Here is an 18,908-nt window from a genome sequence, read left to right as displayed (position 1 = left end):
ATTCAGAGACCCTATCTGTCTCCGCAGCTCATGTTGTGTGTTTACCACAATCTCTTTGACAGCTGTCACTCTCATTCTCAGGGTCATAAGAAGCAGCAGAAGCAGTTGCATTCTTCTAATTCCATTTGGTTTATTTCTGGTTTTAAGTAGATGCAGGGGTGGGACTGCAGTTAAAATTGTGCAAATATGCTCTGCTTATGTTCCTCATACATTCTGGATTCAAATGAATATAATCGCTAGTTCCCCCCATTGGGACATGTTCTTGGTAAAAGAAAATTTTTAACTTTCAGTTCATGTTATGATGTATGACAGCAGTGAGCTTTATTGAATGACATTGTGTAGTCACATCTGTTCAACAAGGAAAGGATCCATCAGACCAACAGCTAAAAATAACAGTAATGTAAAATAAAGATATAAAAATTAAAATAAAAGATAATGAGGAAAAATGTGTCAGTACGTCACTTTGAATGTGTTCACTTGTCAGACTAGGATAGCAATTTCTCTGTTTCTAGTCCTTGTGCTATGCAAGCTAGACACCTCTCTGAGTTACTTCTGTGAACTGAGGAATGACTTACATCCATGTCTCTTCCCGTGTGTGTGTGTATGTGTTTGTAGTGTGTGTGGGGGTGTGGGTGGCTCAGGTGTTTGGTGTAACAGGAACTGCGCAGCTTGCCAGCAAACTAATTCCAGCCTTCGAGATGGTCATGAGGGCCAAGGAGAATGTCTACCACCTGGACTGCTTCGCATGCAGCTCTGCAATCAGAGGTGAGTGATTGGACCACACTTCTGCTCCTCTCCTATACCTGCATCTAGGCAGATGGCTGGTCAGGGAAGCCACTTTGCAGTGTTGTGAATCCCAGTGCTCCTGATAGTTGAAGAAAAAGGATCCCACATTAGAGATTCATCACTCTAACCAGTGACTAAGTGGACACATCTGGGGCAAAGGGATCTGCTGGAGTCAGAACGGTGATATAACCCTGCACTACTATTGTACATTTCCACACTAGAGCTACAGGTGCAGTTACATAGCCACACATACACTTCCTGTCAGTCCTCATTATGGGACTACACCTATATTCTGTAGACAGGATGTGGACAGAGATTTGGGACTTGCCACACAGCACCAGAGGAAAGGGAGCAATTTGAAGTTGATAGAAAAACTTTTTAAAATAAACTCCAGTTATATGATTGAGTTTATTATGTACGATGATACAACTTATTGCAATCCAGTACAAGAGGCCTGCAACAGTGCTGCAAATTAGTGGGGATTGGATTGTAGTGCTTCTAATGCGTTGTCCACAGCCATTTACACACAGAAACGGACTCGTAGAAACAATAAAAACTGAGGTTCCACAATAACAAGATAACATGAGCTTGTTTCTTGTTTCTCCCTCTTAGATGTGCTATTTGAAATGACGTACCCTCACTAGAACACTTCCCTCACAGGATGGTGACTGTAAGGACATGGTGAGAGTTGCTCACTGATTTCCTGCCCAAAACACTGTAACAGGGCTTGATAGAGCATTTGGTTTGGACACTGGGCTCTGCAGCAGTATGTGAGTGTGAGCCTACTTCATATGGATCTAGTTGTATGGCACTGCGCCATGTTTAAAGGTGTCCATTCAGATGGCTACACTCAGCCTACCTTTTATCCTCCTCCTGTCTGCTACCCACTCCTCTCTCTATTCTTGTCTTGTCTGAGTTCTTGGTCTTTTGCATGTATCTCTAAATAATTATAATTATGAAATATTGTAAAATGGAGAACAGAGTGCACTTTCAGAGAGTCGCCTAGCAAAGCATTCATGGTAATCCCAGTAGTTGTACAAATGACATGGGCCTGCACACCCAGGGCCACAAATATGTACACGACTATGTAACACATTTCTGTGCTTATGTGACGTTAGGAATATTCTGCAGGATCCATGTGCCCAGACTCATGTTACTATGATGGAATATTTTCTGGGAACATTGTTGGAGCTAATGAACAAACCGAATGTTATCAAAGGTTTTTTGAAGGTTGCAAGAAACATTATCAAACAGAAAACCTTAAGCGAACATCAGGAAGGTTATGTGTTGGCCGGGTTCCTGCATTTCTCTCATCTCTTTACCCAAACTCGGCTTTGTTCAGACACATAGACACAAGCCCCCACATGCAACCACACACACACCACACACACACACACACAACACCAGACACATTGTGCATGCTAAAGGCAAAGGACCTGGTTACACACATTAGCACTCAGTTATTGTCTTGCCACTTCAGCTGGCTGCACCAGACAGCCTCTGCTAATGGAAGAAGTCAGCTAATCTTCATCAGCCAGACCCAGGCAGGCCAACTGTGCTCTCCCACATTAAAACCCATTTAAGCACGAGCAAATCTTTCTTTTTTATTAGGCCAGATTTATGGTGTGGCACTGCCTTTAATTGAAGCTCTGAGTTTTTGTTTTCCATTTTGTTCTTTACATTGGTAGGGGAGTGTTTGGGGAGAGATGTCTGTGCAGGAAGATACATTTAAAGGTCACATCCTATAGGAACATCTTTGCCAAAAAAGTAACTGAAATTAAAGCTGCAAGCAGCGATGGTCGGGCCCTCGCAGATATACGCACGTTGAAATGTGTGCACGTCGAAATGTGCATAATCGTTCTTATAATTATTGGTCTTAATAACCACAAGAAGTTTCAGACAGCTCTCATAGACTCCGATCTGGCCTTCACGAGACACATAAAATCAGTCACCAAAACAGCCTTCTGCCAACTTAAGGACATATCCAGAGTTAAGGACTTTATGTCCCAAACATCGGAGACGCTGATCCTTTCATCTCCAGTACACTTGACTGGTTCGAGGAGTTCGTTAAACATGAGCCCTTCTCAACCAGGCTGAAACACAGAAAAGGCGATTTTCATTCTTAATATCTTGCTTCCTGTTCAATCTTAGCCCATTTCTCCAAGAGAGTTTTTTGTAGGTCCTGGCATGTTCTATAATTCGGCTGAGTTTCGTGACTCTGTGGTCAAAAGTGTGGCGGGGCTGTTCCACTGAAAAATTCAAGGGGCGCTTGAGCGCTTTTGCCCCGCCCCCTCATTAATTATGCATCCGAATTGTGCATAATATTGGTGAAATCCAAACACGTCAAGAGAAAACAGCAAAAATGCAATTTTGTTAATTACAGCGCCTCCTAGTGGACAAATGACACCAAATTGTATTGGCACACTTTGGGGTGGGTCTCGATGCCTGTGACCGAATTTGGTCTTCGGAGGTCAAAGCGTTGCCGAGATATGAGCAAATGTCCTGTCCGTCAACAGCGATTGGCTAACATGAAAAGTTGGCATCAACTATCAATGGGGCAACCCACAGTATCTGTGGATATCACAATATCATTTAAAAACAAACACTTCAGGAGTATGAGCAAAACACTAGTTTGCTAATATAGCGCCCCCTGGATTGGTTAACATGAAAAGTTGGCATCAACTATCAATGGGGCAACCCACAGTATCTGTGGATATCCACAATTTCATTTAAAATACACACTTCAGGAGGTATGAGCAAAAACAATGTTTAGCTAATTATAGCGCCCCCTAGAGACGAAATGACACCAAATTGTATTGGCACACTTTGGGGCGGGTCTCGATGCCCGTGACCGAATTTGGTCTTCGGAGGTCAAAGCGTTGCCGAGATATGAGCAAACGTCCTGTCTGGTGGCGTTTCCGCCAACAGCGATTGGCTTAAAATGAAAAGTTGGCATCAACTATCAATAGGGCAACACACACGTGTCTGTGGATATCACAATTTCATTTCAAATACAAACACAGATATGAGCAAAAACAATGTTTTGCTAATTATAGCGCCCCCTAGAACAAAATGACACCATAATTGTTTCCTGGACTGGGGACAGCGCCTCGAAGCATGACATCAAATTTGGTTCCGTTTCGCCAAACGTTCCTGAGATATGAGCTCACGTCGAAATCGGCGCCTTCGCCACTGATTTTTTCTTTCAAACGGCCCCTGCCCACAGTTTTGGACAAGAGACTTTTTTGTAGGTCCTGCCATGTTGTTCAAAGTGGCTGAGTTTCATAACTCTGTGTCCAAAACTGTGGCAGGGCTGTCCCAAAGAAAAGTTCAAGGGGGCGCTATAGAGCGCTTTTGCCCCTCCCCCTCATTAATTATGCAGCCGAATTGTGCATAATATTGCTTTTAACAAGCCCAAGAAGTTTCAGACAGCTGTGACAAAGTATATGATAGCCGCACACTTTTGCCCGGAAATCAGCTAAAAAGTCAATGGAGTCTTGTTTTTTTGTGAAAAAAACGGCAGCGTCCACTTTGACGCACCGTCACGGCCACGCCCTTTTATGAAAAGTTGAAATTATTTCTCAGATGTCAAGTCCAAGGCCTTGACAACATCCACACCTAGTTTGAGGTGGATATGATCAATTGTCCGAGCTGCACGCCATCTCGTAAAAGTGGTATTTTTTGTCGTCACTAGGAGGCGCTATGAAAATCACCGAATATTTTTGTGGAAATGTATTTTAGGCCAGACTGCCATTATATATTCAAAGTTTGGTGAGATTGGAGAATTTTTCACAAAGTTATAGCACTTTGAAATTTTATGGCAAATGGAGAATTTCGTGGCCCCGCCCCTCTGACATAGTACATCAAAAAGTTATGATTTTGATAACTTTTCATCGTCAAAGCCTCATGAACCCATGTGCCAAGTTTCAAAAGGATCGGACGAAAGCCCTAGGAGGAGTTCATTCAAATACGACCCCTGGAAATGACCAAAAAATCACAAAAACGTGAACTTTGACCCAAAATGGCCGCCGTACCCTTTACCGAAACCCGGGTCACCAAGAGACTTTTTGGTGCGTCTCGGTATGTTTCATACACCCTACAAATCTCATCCGCATGGATGAAACCGTGTCCGGGGGCTCCTCCGACAACCGAAACCTAGGCGCCGTAGAGCCATTTCTGTACGCCCGTGCGCGACACCCCCAAAATACGAAATTTTACACCCGACTTTGGGGGGGTACGCAAATTTTTGGGTTATATATATTTTTGGGGATATTAAAGCCTTGAAAAAGGCAATTCATTGGGTGGAATAATAAAAAAAAAATAATAATAATAAACATTCGAAATACAATAGGGCTTCGCACGGTTTCCGTGCTCGGGCCCTAATAACTAATTATAATTATAACATGATTTAGTGGGTATGTAGACTTTGAAATCAAACTCTGATGCACAAATGATTTTGTTAGCCTCACTGAGACTATAGATAGTCAGACCAGTAGCAGACTGTTAATCCATTTTATGCCATTTCTGAAGTTATAAATCTAATGATTGTGACTGGGAATTAATCAATGTCTGTCTTTTAGAGGATTTTGGATTCAGAGCAGGTTTAATGCATTCTCAGTGACGACCACAACATTACTAAATAAGTCTGGTCTAACTTGGTTTCTCAACATTTATGTCGAGATTAATAGAATGACCTTTAACAAATGTTCTCCGCTTCAGCCTGAGGTCTATCAGGAGATCTCACTTAAGATTCCCTGAATAGTTTCTCAGCATCTTGTTGTAGCCAGAGTCTGTAAATGGGCTCCTGGCATACTGATCTCGTGTTTTGTTCATCTACACCAGCTCTGTTCCCTCTTGTTTCCCAACCTCAAACAAACATGAAAGCCCCCATTGCCCCCCCCCTACAGCCCCTTCAATAAAGCGATCTCATCCATCTCACAAATGGCCCGGAGATTTCTCTGTGGAACATCGTCAAATGTGAAATCTGATAAACATAGCAGGCGATCGTGAGGTCAGCAGGGGTCACACAGTGTAATTATCCATCACTCTTGCAGGTCAGCCACAGCCCATGTTGTGTTTGAAGGTTGAATTGCTACAATCAAGTATGAACATACCCCCATCACAAACACATGTACTCACTCATGCATCAATCCACGCCATCAGTTGCTTTGTGGATACATCCAGTCCACTGTATCCAACAGAGCAACAACAGGAAACGTAAAGCCAGTGATTATTCTGATTTCATCAGGGACTCACTGCAGGACTCTAATAGTCATCGCCATGCTCAGCTATTAGGGACCTTGCTTAAGTAATAAGTTAGTGCAGGGTAGAGACAGAAGGACAAGCTGGCTAGCTGTGACCACTTTCTTCTTCTTCATCATCATCATCAGCATCAAATTGGCAACAATCTCATGCTTGCCATGAAATAGGCATTGAGAGCTGAAGCCGCTTCAGGAATAATATATATAGGAAAGCCTCACCACATATCTTACTTTTGTATCTGCCAAAGAGCAAAAGCTTTTTTTCCCCACCTCTTTCTTCACTCTGTGCATGACTTTGAAATGGTATCAAGCTGAGGGGAGTGAATAGCTCCTGTCCATGGTCTATTAGGGAAAATATAGGATCCTACATTGGCTCCGATTGCTCATGTCTGCACCCAATGTGGCCTTACTCTGTTAAACTGGACATAAATCTACCATCGTGACCTTCTCAACAACCAGACCTGTTATTTTCCCTACCTGAGCCAGGGGAAAGGAAGCTCCACTGTGGTCTTAGTGCCAAAGGGATGTGGGGCTGGTTCTGAGGAGAGGGGGTGTTGGGAATAAGGACGGAGATGTGAGACTCCATCCAGCAAGCAGTTAGCCACAGATCAGCCCTGGGGGACAGCTAATCGATGGAGCTGTCGTCCAGCCTCATCATCTAGCCAGTGCTGGCCCAATTTCCCCCTGATGAGCTGGAGGCCACAGTCTGGGGAGGCTGAAGGAAGGTTAGAGTAGAGAGGAGCAGAATGGGTGACAGTGCAGGGAAGGTCAGTGCTGATAACGTAGGATGCTCCATACTGGAACTTTGGAAAGTGAGACTGACACTGCTGGGCTTCAGGACAACTTAGCTCATCCACTGGTGCCTTGTATGTCATGAGTTAGGCTTGTTAGACAGGAGCCTAATAGCCAATAAGGGACACAGTTGTCACTTTGTGTATGATTGGTGTTGAGAACTTGGAGTCTGTGCAGCCAGCCTACTAGAGAGCACAGTTTAACTAGCTAATCCTGCACTATTGGAAGAGAAAAATGGAAAATCACAATTTAGGTCAAAATGACAAATGTATACAAATAAATGTCTGTTTGTCTCCCCGGATAGAATCATGTTTCGACCAGAAGCTATTTCTAAAGATTCTAGCTGTGTACCATCAGAGGCCACATCCTTCAAGATCTGCATTTCAACACCGAATTTGTTACGATGGTTGACTAGTAATGTGCGCATCACTAATAAGTTTTGAACTTTTGGAACCGGACAGCCTCGACTAATCACTGATATAGGTGATAATGGGGACAGGAAATGTAAAGCAGCATTTAAAATGGCACACAGCTTAATGCGTGAAGAGAGCTGGAACAGCAGAATGTAGTCTGTAATTTGGTGATGCACCATTAAACTGAACTCATCTGTGAGTGAAATTGATTTGAATGGTAATTGATGCTAATAGGAAATAACAGTTTAAGATAAATACAATAAAAGAAAAATTATAATGATAAAATAATTTTGTACTTGCAGTAAACGCCAACTTGCCATATTTAAGAGCCTGTGTGGAGAGCAATGAGGACAGAAGACACTGGTTGAAAACTTAATTGTCTGGTGATAATTTTGTTTTTCATCAGCTTTATTAAAACATATATGCATTTTAAATGCAGCATTTATATGCAGATATGTCTTTATAGAGATTAGCCTTTCAAGTGGCTAATTGGTCTGTAAGCAATTATCTGTGCATGGAAGAGGAAGTCTTAGCCCAGATATCCATTATCTGAATATCTGTTTGCTACCCCAGGAGACCTGAAACACTGGTCATTGCCCCCGGAGGATCATCATCAGCTTGTGGACTCTGGAAGATTTGTGAAATACAGGTCGTGAGACTGAGGTAGAATTTGTTTCATGGCCGCATTTCGCAGTCATCAACTGGACGGTGTAATACAGCTAATATAATACATTTTGCCATATGAGGCCACACAGAGCATCATAGAAAGAGAAAGAAAAATTAAAATGCCAGAACATTTTAAAACATAGTCACAGTGGACATTTAGCACCAAAGACGAAGACAAAATAAATAAAAAATGTCAATATCCTCCTCTCCAGATGTGAAACGATATTCTCTACATTACATTCCCCAAAGTAAAACTCATCTTCAGTGTGTCCTTGTGCTGCTGCTGTCTGATTGCCCAGCAGCAATCTGCCAGAGAAGATTTACAACATGCTGTTACAATTAAGCATCAATGTCATAGGGCCAAGTGTTTGTGAACTTGCATGCATCCTAACAGTAATTAGATTTGGAGCAGTTGAGACTATTTTCTCTCTTTGACAATCTCCCTGTTTCTTCATTTGAGTGGAAAGTGAATACTCTAGTTAACATGGGCCTCCGAGGCAAATAGCTGGCATCGCAATACATCTTTTAAGTGTGTGCCTGTGGAAGCCATTCTTTCTCTTCCTCCTACAACAAGAGGTCTCTAAAGACTCATTAGTCACAGTCACCTCTAAGTAAAGGAAGGAAGATGGAAGGAAGAAAGTGAAGGCAGCACAGCGAGAGAGGAAGACAGCACCAGCGGAAGCTGACTGACTGTAAAGTTACAGTATTAAACATTAATATAGATACCATACATGTAATAACAGATGTGATATTAAGTGAGACCTTTAATGCTATGATGAGTCCGGAGCTCACACAGTTACATGTGTTCTATGTACAGATGAAAGACAAAACAAAGGAACAGTTTGATTAAATAAATAGAGAAACAAGAGGCTGAAACTAAAAATAAGTGTGGCTGAAATCTCATTTGCAGGATTTTCAGCTGTCCGGTTATCGTGAGTTTCTAACTGACGGGTGATCATCGAAAAAAGAACATTATGTTATCTGCTGCGGTCGTCAGCTTTCTCGTTAACTGTCGGTGACGTTGGCAGGACAGAAATGTTGCTAATGAGTCTTTAGGGCAAACCAAAACAAAAGAAAGAAAAGATATCTAACATAAGTGCATCTGACAAGAACAACTCATGACTGAATGAATTCAATAAAATGGCAATTTAGTCTGATCATTGGGCATAATCAAAGCTACCTTTGAGACTCCTGGTGGAACAACACACTTTTACATTTCTGTTTACATTTGAGTGGCTGATTGCAAATATAGATAAATATTATATATAATATATAGAATGATATATATATTATATAATATATATATATATATATAATATATATAATATAGTTCAGTGTTGTGTATATCACTCATCTATGTTGGTGTCAAGCAGAATGGCCTGTGAACTGCAGCCACATTTTCCACTAAAAGTTGGTGCTAAGTTTTAAGATGGTATCAGCTCATCTATTAGAGTGAGCACGACTGGGATTTACATTTTTATTGAAAGACCAAAAGCACAAATCATTGACTAAGTCGGAGAGCCACGTAAAACAGTGAACTCTGCAACGTGTTTGAAGAAAGTGCAAATACGAGGCAGCACAGGTCACTTTATAGATCGCCTGTGATTGGCCCAGTGCAATATCCCTCATCATAATTGGTGCACAGATGTCCACATATGCTGTTGACATTTAACCCAAGCAGAAACAATTTGACTGTGTGAAATCAGTGGAGGGCAGGGATAAGAGCTATGAGAAGGGAGGAGAGGTGGAGGAGAGCGGGAGGAGGAGGAGGAGGAGGAAGGAGACACAATACTACCTAGGTTGTAAATAAATAAAGGTAGGTGAAGTTAAAATGTTAGCGGGCTTGGTGTCTGATTCTGGGATAGGCAGCACTGCAAAAACTGTTGCCTAGATCTAACTCAATAAAATAAGGCACATTTTCCAACCACTTTTTGAAGTTTAGTCAACTAATTGGTATTTTAAGTAAAGAGAACTTAATAATATGTATTGCGATTAGGCCAAAAAATTAAGTTGCTTTTCAGAAAAAGCCAAGAATTGAGTAAAATCAATGAAAAAAACAGCATGTTAAACACACAAGACTTAATTAAAAAAGTAATATTTAAATGAAAAAAATATTTTTTTTGTACTCTATTTTATTAATTTTGACCAATTCACCCTTTCTTTGTGTTAAAATGGAAACGCTTAAAATAATAGTTAGCTAATAAAGAAAAAAACAAGACATATCAAATTCCAACCTATAAAATCATTACCATATCAATTAACAGTGGCAATGAGCTGGACAGTACAGTCAACATCCATATTAGTGCACAGAATGCATGACCTCAACTTTTTAAAGTGCTAAACACCTCACAGTAGTTTTCTTTCTTTTTTTGTTACCGTATACATATAAAACATTTTCACAAGCCATATCCAAACTGTGGTCATAAGCTGGACAGCAAGAACATCAGTATTTAGTGCATAAATGATGCATGACCTCAGCATCTCAAGTTTTTACTTAGAACATTCACAGTACAGTGTCTTGCTAAAACAAGTTAACATTAAGATTATCTGTACTTCTGTAACAATTCACAAGCACATTTAACTTAAACAACTCCTTCTGAGGAGTGAAAAACATAAAAAAGACCTGCAGAGATAGAGTATAGATTATATATATATATATATCTATATATATAGTATTAAATATATAATAATTTTTTTTTTATTTATTTTTTTTTTTTTTTTTTACTGTGTACATATTAATAAAACATTTGAACGCCTTCACCGCAGTATTTGTGTTGTTTGTTACCATGTACATAAAAAACAAACAACTTATCCAAACAGTGGCAAGAGATGCACCATAAAACAGTCAGAACATCGTTACTTAGTGCATACACAAAGCATGACTTCAGACTATTAGTGCTTTTTTTGAGTACATGTTGTACACAGAGTCATTTTTTTTTACTGGTACTCACAAAACCAACTCCAGATCTCACCTTTTGACCAGTTGCAGCTTCACAGTGGGGGCCATATCCAAACAGTGGTAAGGAGATGCACCATAAACAGTCAAGAACATCAGTATTTAGTGCATATGAGAATGCATGGCCTCAGATTATGTGCTGCAGAATAAGTTCTCTTTTTTTACTGTGTACATCACATAAACAACTCACAGATCTCACCTTTTGACCAGTTGCAGCTTCACAGTGGTAAATTTAGTGTGTATAAAACATAGCTGTTCATAAGTGCAAGCTGACAGTCATGGCTCACTGCCTAAGCAAGAAGCTTGTTTTTCAGAGTTATGAATTTGGGGGTCGGTTTTGGGCGCAGTGTGTCGAGTCCCACAAAAAGTCTTTGAAACACCTCAAATGTTTTTGAAAGTTTGGATGGATACTCAAGATTAAGTGCATATGTCAACCCCAGGAGTAGGCAGCACGCTCTGGCCAGGTTTCCAACATGAGTAAGAACCGGTACTCCCTCGATGACGATTCCTACTGCATTTGGCTCATGACAGATGTAGATGCTCACGTTCCTCATTCTCAGGTCCTCGTGAACAATGCTCTCTGCCATTCCCTTTGAGATACAAAAACAGGAATTAAAAAAAACAGAAAACATCTTATTTTCTATATAATATAAGTTGTGTGACTTATTCAGATAATGATTACTTTTGTGAACACCATTTTGAAAACTTTTGAATTCTAATTTGAGATCTTGTACATTAAACTTGATACAATAAAAGCATTTCCAGCCACATGTTTTTTATTGCCATTTTTACACTATCTTCAACAGTTTCTTAAAATCATTTAGATTTTTGCTTCTTTATGCAGCTACACCTGCTCCAGTGGCTCATTGACTTCAACACAAAAGTAGGAGCTGACTTTTTAAGCTTGTACATCAGACTGATCCAAACCTGGTTTTAAACAATACTTACACTGTAGTCAGAGATTAGCTCCTCTCCACTCTCTCCCATGTACTCTATGAGGCATCTCAGGGTCACATCTCTCTTCATCAATGCAGAGGCACTTGGTTCCTAGAGTTAATAGAATAATAATAAATAAATGAATTTCTTTTGGCAATTTTACTCCAAATCAGTGCTACCATTATTCCTTTAGAGCAATGGTTCTCAAACTGTTTTACATCAAGGACCCCAAAACAAAAACAACACATAAATTAGACCATGGACCCCCACTGGACAAAATTTTGAAGCAAACACCAGAAATAGACCCCACATTGAGAAACACTGCTTTAGAGCATGAGTCAGTTTGAAACTTTTAAACCACTTTTAACTCACCTGTATCAGTTGCATCAGCAGGTTCTTGATGCGCTGGCCAATCACTCCTCCTTTTGCACTGAAGACCTCCAGGAGCTTTGGAGTGTACTTGTCCAGCTGGGACATAAATGTGGATTCCAGTGGAACGGCAGTGCAACTCTTCATTAATCTGTAAGACAGCAAATGTTGACTGTTACTGATATTAAAGGCTTTAGTATACATTTTCAGGCAAAAAGTCACAATGGAAACTTGGTCAGGAAAAATAGTATTATAATAAATAATTTACCTGGAAAGGGTCGAAGAGGGCAGGCCATCTTTCCTTAAATTCTGCCACCCCAGGAGACTTGGAAACCACTTCCTGTCTTCTCCAACTGTATGTTCTGGCCATCATATCATTGATCGTCCTGGCACAGTCCTTTCTCTGACAGGCTGCAATTAGGTCAAGTCTCAGATTCTCAAGCGTGTCATCTGTTTCACCATGTGGGTGTGAGGGCAGGTAATTCACCTCTGCCCTCTTTGGTTTCTTGACATTTTTAGCAGCTTTTCGCTCATCCTCTGACTTGTGACTCAGTGAGTTTACTAGGAGTTCAGGGCTTCCCAGTGCTTTCCGTTTTGTCCGATAGTTTCCACATTTGTACTTCAGGCTTTGCTGCCACGCATAAGTTCCATTAAAAGATCCGGGCTCCTTCAAGCAGGGATGCTTCTCTACTAGTGCCTGTGCCACCGCAGATCTCTGGGCATCATTTGGGTAAGCTGTGTAGGTAAACATAGCCTCAGCCAGGCGCTCTAGGATGTCTGATTTGACACATGGTGAGGTCATTGGGGTACCATCTCTTAAATAAATCTCATTTCCTTGTCTCAACACAAGTGTACACACGTGTACACACACACACGGGCGCATGGACGGGTAGTGGACAGTAAATGCGCTGATATCGCGCTAATTGTACAGTAGTAGTTCTATTTTTTAACGGAGCCGTTGCTAAATCGTGTGAAGCTCAACATAGCGGATCAAACCAGACAGGAAACCCGACACAGAATCAACGATAACACACTTCAGTATCATTTCGAAATAAAACACGGAAAAACTCGGAGATTCGGCACACCGTGTGTGTGTGTGTGTGTGTGTGTGTGTGGCTGTGTACGTTTTTTGTACAAGTCACTTTATCTTTAAAATGTTAAACTACCACGTAAATAAAACGCTAATTATAAACTGCACAGGTATAAACAGTATTTGGTTTAAGTTAATGAGCTGTTGGAGGTAACAGCACATGTGAAATTGCGGTCAGCGACGGGAAAAGTAACAAATAAAATATGTTGAGCCATGCTTTTGCAAATTACAAATGTATACATTTCAATTCTGGCAAAATCTGACTTTTAAAAATATAAATTGTTACTTACATGAGTTCCGTAAAGTGTTTTCCTCCGTGAAGAAAGGGGTCTTCAGGTCAGGAACATCCACAGTGAGGCCTGCCCGGGCTTTCGTCTTCCGTACGTTAGCTGCGTGCAGGTGGGCGGGTCGTGAAGTTTTACGTCTGATATAAACGTTTAAACTGTGTTTAGTCAAATCAATTTATGTTGAAGTCCAATAAAATTAATTTTATCACTTAAAGTAAGTAAGTTACGAAAATATTCACACTTTTTACTTAAATAAATTGATTTATTGGGATAAATATATTTTTAAAAATGAAGTAAAATGGACAATACCACTGAAAGACTTCTTACAGTGAGGAAACACAGCGCTGCCGTGTAATGGATGTTTACTGGTGTCCCTCAGCAAGGTCACAGTATTTTGTCTGGAATGGGGAGTTTGTATGACCTGAGGCAGAGTTTAGATTTGACAATTACACATAAGTTACATTTTGTGGTTGTGAGTGTTTAATATTATTATTTTTATCATCTTAACATTTTTTATAAAAAAAATTTGAGATGATCACAACATAATGCTAAGCATATTTGTGAGTGGTGACTGTGATAATATTCAGCGTCTTTATGTGTCCTGGGCATTAATGAGTCATCACTCATTTCCTACAGCACTGGAGAATGTTAGCAGGATGGCATCCCTGAGATCAGATGATTGGTTTATGAGAAGAGAAGAGAAGAGAAGAGAAGAGAAGAGAAGAGAAGAGAAGAGAGATGAGATGGGATGAGATGAGATGAGATGAGACACCTGCTGCACATACTGTATGGGTGACTAGACCTGAATGGCCATTTCATCCAGCTCTTCCTCTGAACATTTGGCTGTTGTCCCAGAAACACACCATTCTCACACTTTTTGGTATTTTGTGCCAATACCTACGGTGTAATCCTGCTAATTGGTCCCAAATGGATGCAACAAATCATGCTCTCAATCTGCCCTGCAGCCCTGAATAAATGCTGCGTACAGTCTGAGCTTGTCAGGTGCCTCCTGAGTTCTATCCGCTTTATGCGGCTCCCAGCACTCAACTCAGCAGTCTTAACATGCAGGGAAGTCAAAGTAGGCAAGGCTCACTGTCACCCCCACACCAGCTCCACCTCCCCCTTGGTAAACACTGGCACCGCTGCTTGCCGACCTTGTCCAACCTGCATACTGAGGGAGATAAGCGGCCCTGAGGACAATACAACAAGAGTTACTGGCCTGACACATTCAACATAATCTCCACTTGGTGCTGTGCTGAAAGGTCAAGCGTAACCATGCCCCTCCCTGGCTGGAGCAGGATGGGGCTGCTGGGGTCGGTGGGGTTTCTGTAACAGCTGCAGGTGGAAAGGAACCCCTGCCTGAAACAGATAATTCCATTCGTATATATACTAGAGGAGCCATCCTCCACTCAAACCAACCCCCAACTACTAAGCCCTGCATATCCTCCCTCCCTTGTAATTGAGTTGACTGTTTCTAGGGTGGAAGGGGGGGCTTACTATAGTCAGGAAGCTAGCGCTGCAGCTGGCTGGGCCTGCTAGCCTACAGCTCAGCAGTAATGATGAGATTCTTGCTTTGATGCTTATGTAAACCCCTCCCTCTCCTGTCTATTTGTGTGCTGCAGGTTTTGTGTGGGAGACAAGTTTTTCCTGAAGAACAACATGATCCTGTGCCAGACAGACTACGAAGAGGGCCTGATAAAGGAAGGCTACGCTCCCCAGGTCCGCTGACCCACGTAGGTCAACGAGGAGGAGGAGAAGGAGGAGGAAGAGGAGGAGGAGGAGAGACAGAAAGACCGAAGGAGAGCTTGTAATCACACAACAAAAAGCACTATTGCCTCCTGTCCAGCTCCTGTCCCCCATATGTACATAACGAAGCAAGCCTCCCTGGGAGGGGACACACTGCTGTACAGAATAGCCATAGAGACGCCAGTGTGGCAGGGGAAAGGCCCCGGAAACCTCCAACAAACTACAAGTATGAAAAAAATAGTTTGTCCATTTCTTTGTTTGTGACTTGCGGACGCTGCCTCTTTCCTGCTGGCCAACAGAACGCCTGCCTCAGAGCAATTTCCAACCAACAGCTTATCCCAGTTTTTGGAAGAAAAAATTTTTACCCACCCAAAAGAAATCTTGCCTCATCTTAACGGACAGTGTGCCCACCTGACTGCACAGTCCAACAACTTCTGCTTGAATCTAAAATACACTGAAGTGTTGTCAATCAACGTAATTTTGAGATAAAGACCTTTTTACTGTATGATATCAGGTGAGAAACACGGTGAATGTAAACTGAAGAGCAGCAAAATTAATGCTGATGATGTGTGTGTGTGTGTGTGTGTGTGTGTGTGTGTGTGGTTCCCTCTTTAGGTTGTGGATCTCAGTCTCACAATGGTCTTGGTGCATAGTCTTTTCATAATCAGAAGATTCCAAAATGGTCAATATGTAACAACATGCTTCCAATACTGCTTTCTCTAACATGTACTAAAATCATAGTTTCAGAGTGAAATAAAGTGTGACTGGCTGCTCAGAATATCAGTGAATACCATGTCTGGTCAAAGTAAGCTTTCAAGTACATTAAAGCTGCAGTTGATGTCATAATATTAACAATAGATAAAATGACTAGTATCATGTGAAAGATGTCTCTGGTAGTAATGAAGCCACAGACACTTCACCACCAACTAGAAGTCAAAGTTAGCTGAAGACCATCTATCTCTGTTTTACAGAAGTTGGTGGATACCAAACAAGAACTAAAAAGAGTTTGAATATATATACTTCCGTTCATTAAGTGGACACAGCACAACTCCAACAAGATGCTAATGTTGCTCTGTGTCTGCACAACAGCAATGGTTAGAATGATAGTACAGTGTGTCAGAAAAATGGATTAAAGCAGCTCTATATCTTATGGACTATACTTTATGCCTGAAGAAAAACTCTTGGGTGTGAGAGTCTTTCATGAGGTGAAAAGAGTCAGTACCATTCCTGAAATGCACCCCATCAGTGCTCCTTTGAACAGTGTTTGGGCCCAGGTTTGGACTGACTCCAGACTTGTTCTTTTTTTTTTTGCTGGAGATAGTCTATTTATTCAAACCTTGCTTTCACACTGGTCAAACTAAAATGTGGGGAAATGCTCATGAAGGCAGGTTGTTGTAGCGGTGTAGGGGTTGGTCGGGATGTTGGGGGTTGGTTACTTTTTGTACACTATTTATTTGATAAGCATTCAGTGCATCACTTGTTGTCCGAAATTTGGCATAATTTGACATGCTGATACTTGAATCCAATCGATGATTTCTCAATCACAGTTTGACTTACGTTGACCATGGCTGCGTAATTTTCAGCACAGCTTCAGGTTCACTTAACTGCACTCTGCAGCACATCAGTCACCTAAAGGCCCGGTCATCTTGGTCACAAAGGCTCTGTGCTGCAGAGGAGTTCAGTCAAACAAATCTTTGATCGTTCAGTAATAAATATCAGCATCTGAGCGTGTGCAACAACACTCAGCATCATTTCTTAGCTGAAAAGAACAACTTTAATTTGTAAATTGTGGGTGTACATAAAAGAAATATTCATTTTTGCTTGCTATTGTACAATTATTTCTTTTTATGTGCCATTCAGCATGAGATGTTTATTTTTAGGACAACGCTTGTAAATACTGTAATTGTAATAATTTTAAGCACAAATGTAATACAGTTTTATTGTGTTACCAGTTAGTGTGGTGTCTTTTTTCTCCCATTCTTATAGGTTTGATTGTTATCTAAATTGTTGTCAGACTGCGATTTATATCTGACAAAAGTTTACATCTTCATACTTTACATTTATAAGTCACAGTGTTTGCTCAAGCAACTAAGAATCTAGAATCTAGCTCAAGGGCACAGCATTAGTTTCAAAGCAGCTGCCAGAAAGAGCCTGTTCTCTGTCCATTACCCTAACCAGCAGAGCATGTTGCAGTCTATGATATATTATTGATCTAAAGTGCAATCATTTCCACAATTTGTTGTCTCTGCTGCTTGTAAAATGTCCTTTTCAGTTTTGTTCTGGTGAAAGGGACCTTACAAAACCTCAGAGTAAAGAGCCTTGGTTCCAAGGTTGAGATTTCCTATTTAAATTAGGTCGTCACGCAATTTTTAAAATCCATCTTTTGTTTAGCTCGAAAAACACAATAGGCTTTAATCTTGTCAAAAATGGATTTACAATTTTGGCACTGTCGTGTCAAACATGGAGCAAGAAAAATAGCAATGCTTCATTTATACTCTGCCATCAGCAGCTTTCAAGAAGCGCCGCCAGCTATCCACTTGTGGGTCGTTTCAACTAATTGCCTGGATTTCAATTTAGAATAATCTGGAATGTCGAGGTAAACATTTGGATTAAAGTTATTGCTCCAATTAGTGAGGTGCTTCTAAAGTGCCCTGTGAAGTTTGTCGACACCAGTGCTTACATCACATTACAGAGCATAATATCCAGGCCAGTTAAGCTAATTGAATTTCCTTATCCAGAGACACAAAGAAGAGAGAGAAACTCTTTGATTAGGTTCAAGCTGTTGAAAGTCTTTTAGCAGATGAAACCACTCAGAGTAGATGAAGATTACAGCCTAGTCAATTTAAAAGAAAGTGTGGCAACCATAGGGAGAATTCTCATTAATGGCAAGCATGTGTCATGTGTTATTATGGCTCAGCTGCTCTGATCAGATGTTAACCCCTGAGTCCTGTTAATGTGGCATATTTACTGCCATGTTTTCTGGTGTCACAGGGATGATGCAACACAATGTGATGGCATCTGCACCATTACAATAACATGCAGATGAATTAAGGTGATGTTTCTATGGTTTTTCACAAGCCTGAGCAAACATGGACCTTTTATTAGTGTAGGAGAATACGATAACACTTTGCCCAGAGTCTCAAGGTTCAAGGTGAATTTACTTGTCATTCCACAACACAGCACAATAAAATGTGAATTGTTGTTGTTGAGAAAAACTAGTACACTATAACAGATGGTGTTCATTATGGTAGAAATCATGTTTTCATATGCAGAGCTCTTCTTTCATCTTATACCAGGAAACAAATGGTGTTGGTGTTATGCTTTATCTAGCCTTTGAATCAAACATACTGACACAGCAGTGTGCTTCAGTGTTTGACACCAATGCTACAATTTAATTTTCTTCTGTCAAGACTAAATTTACTCATATTACTAAAAAATGAATAAATTAAACTTACTTCATGTGGTATATGCAGATAGTACATGTTTTATGTGTTTCCAGATATTCACCTCTGAACCTGTGGATTTATTCACCCTGGAGCTGAATAAATCTTTAAGTACCCTATTGGGGAAAAAATTCCATGTAAAATATTCAGCAGAAATGTCTTT

At 40.8% G+C, this 18,908-nt stretch overlaps 1 long non-coding RNA gene across 1 annotated transcript; it reads left to right on the top strand.

The window, feature by feature from the left end:
• Window positions 1–680: 680 nt before the first annotated feature.
• LOC113745255 (uncharacterized) lies at window positions 681–17,253 on the top strand. The gene is made up of 2 exons (XR_003462066.1): window positions 681–765; window positions 15,179–17,253. It is a non-coding gene; the product is annotated as an uncharacterized LOC113745255 (long non-coding RNA).
• The last annotated feature ends 1,655 nt before the right edge of the window (window positions 17,254–18,908 follow it).

The sequence above is a fragment of the Larimichthys crocea genome, unplaced genomic scaffold, assembly GCF_000972845.2.
Source record: "Larimichthys crocea isolate SSNF unplaced genomic scaffold, L_crocea_2.0 scaffold560, whole genome shotgun sequence".
Taxonomy (NCBI): domain Eukaryota; kingdom Metazoa; phylum Chordata; class Actinopteri; family Sciaenidae; genus Larimichthys; species Larimichthys crocea.
This window is presented reverse-complemented; position numbering and strand designations above follow the sequence as displayed.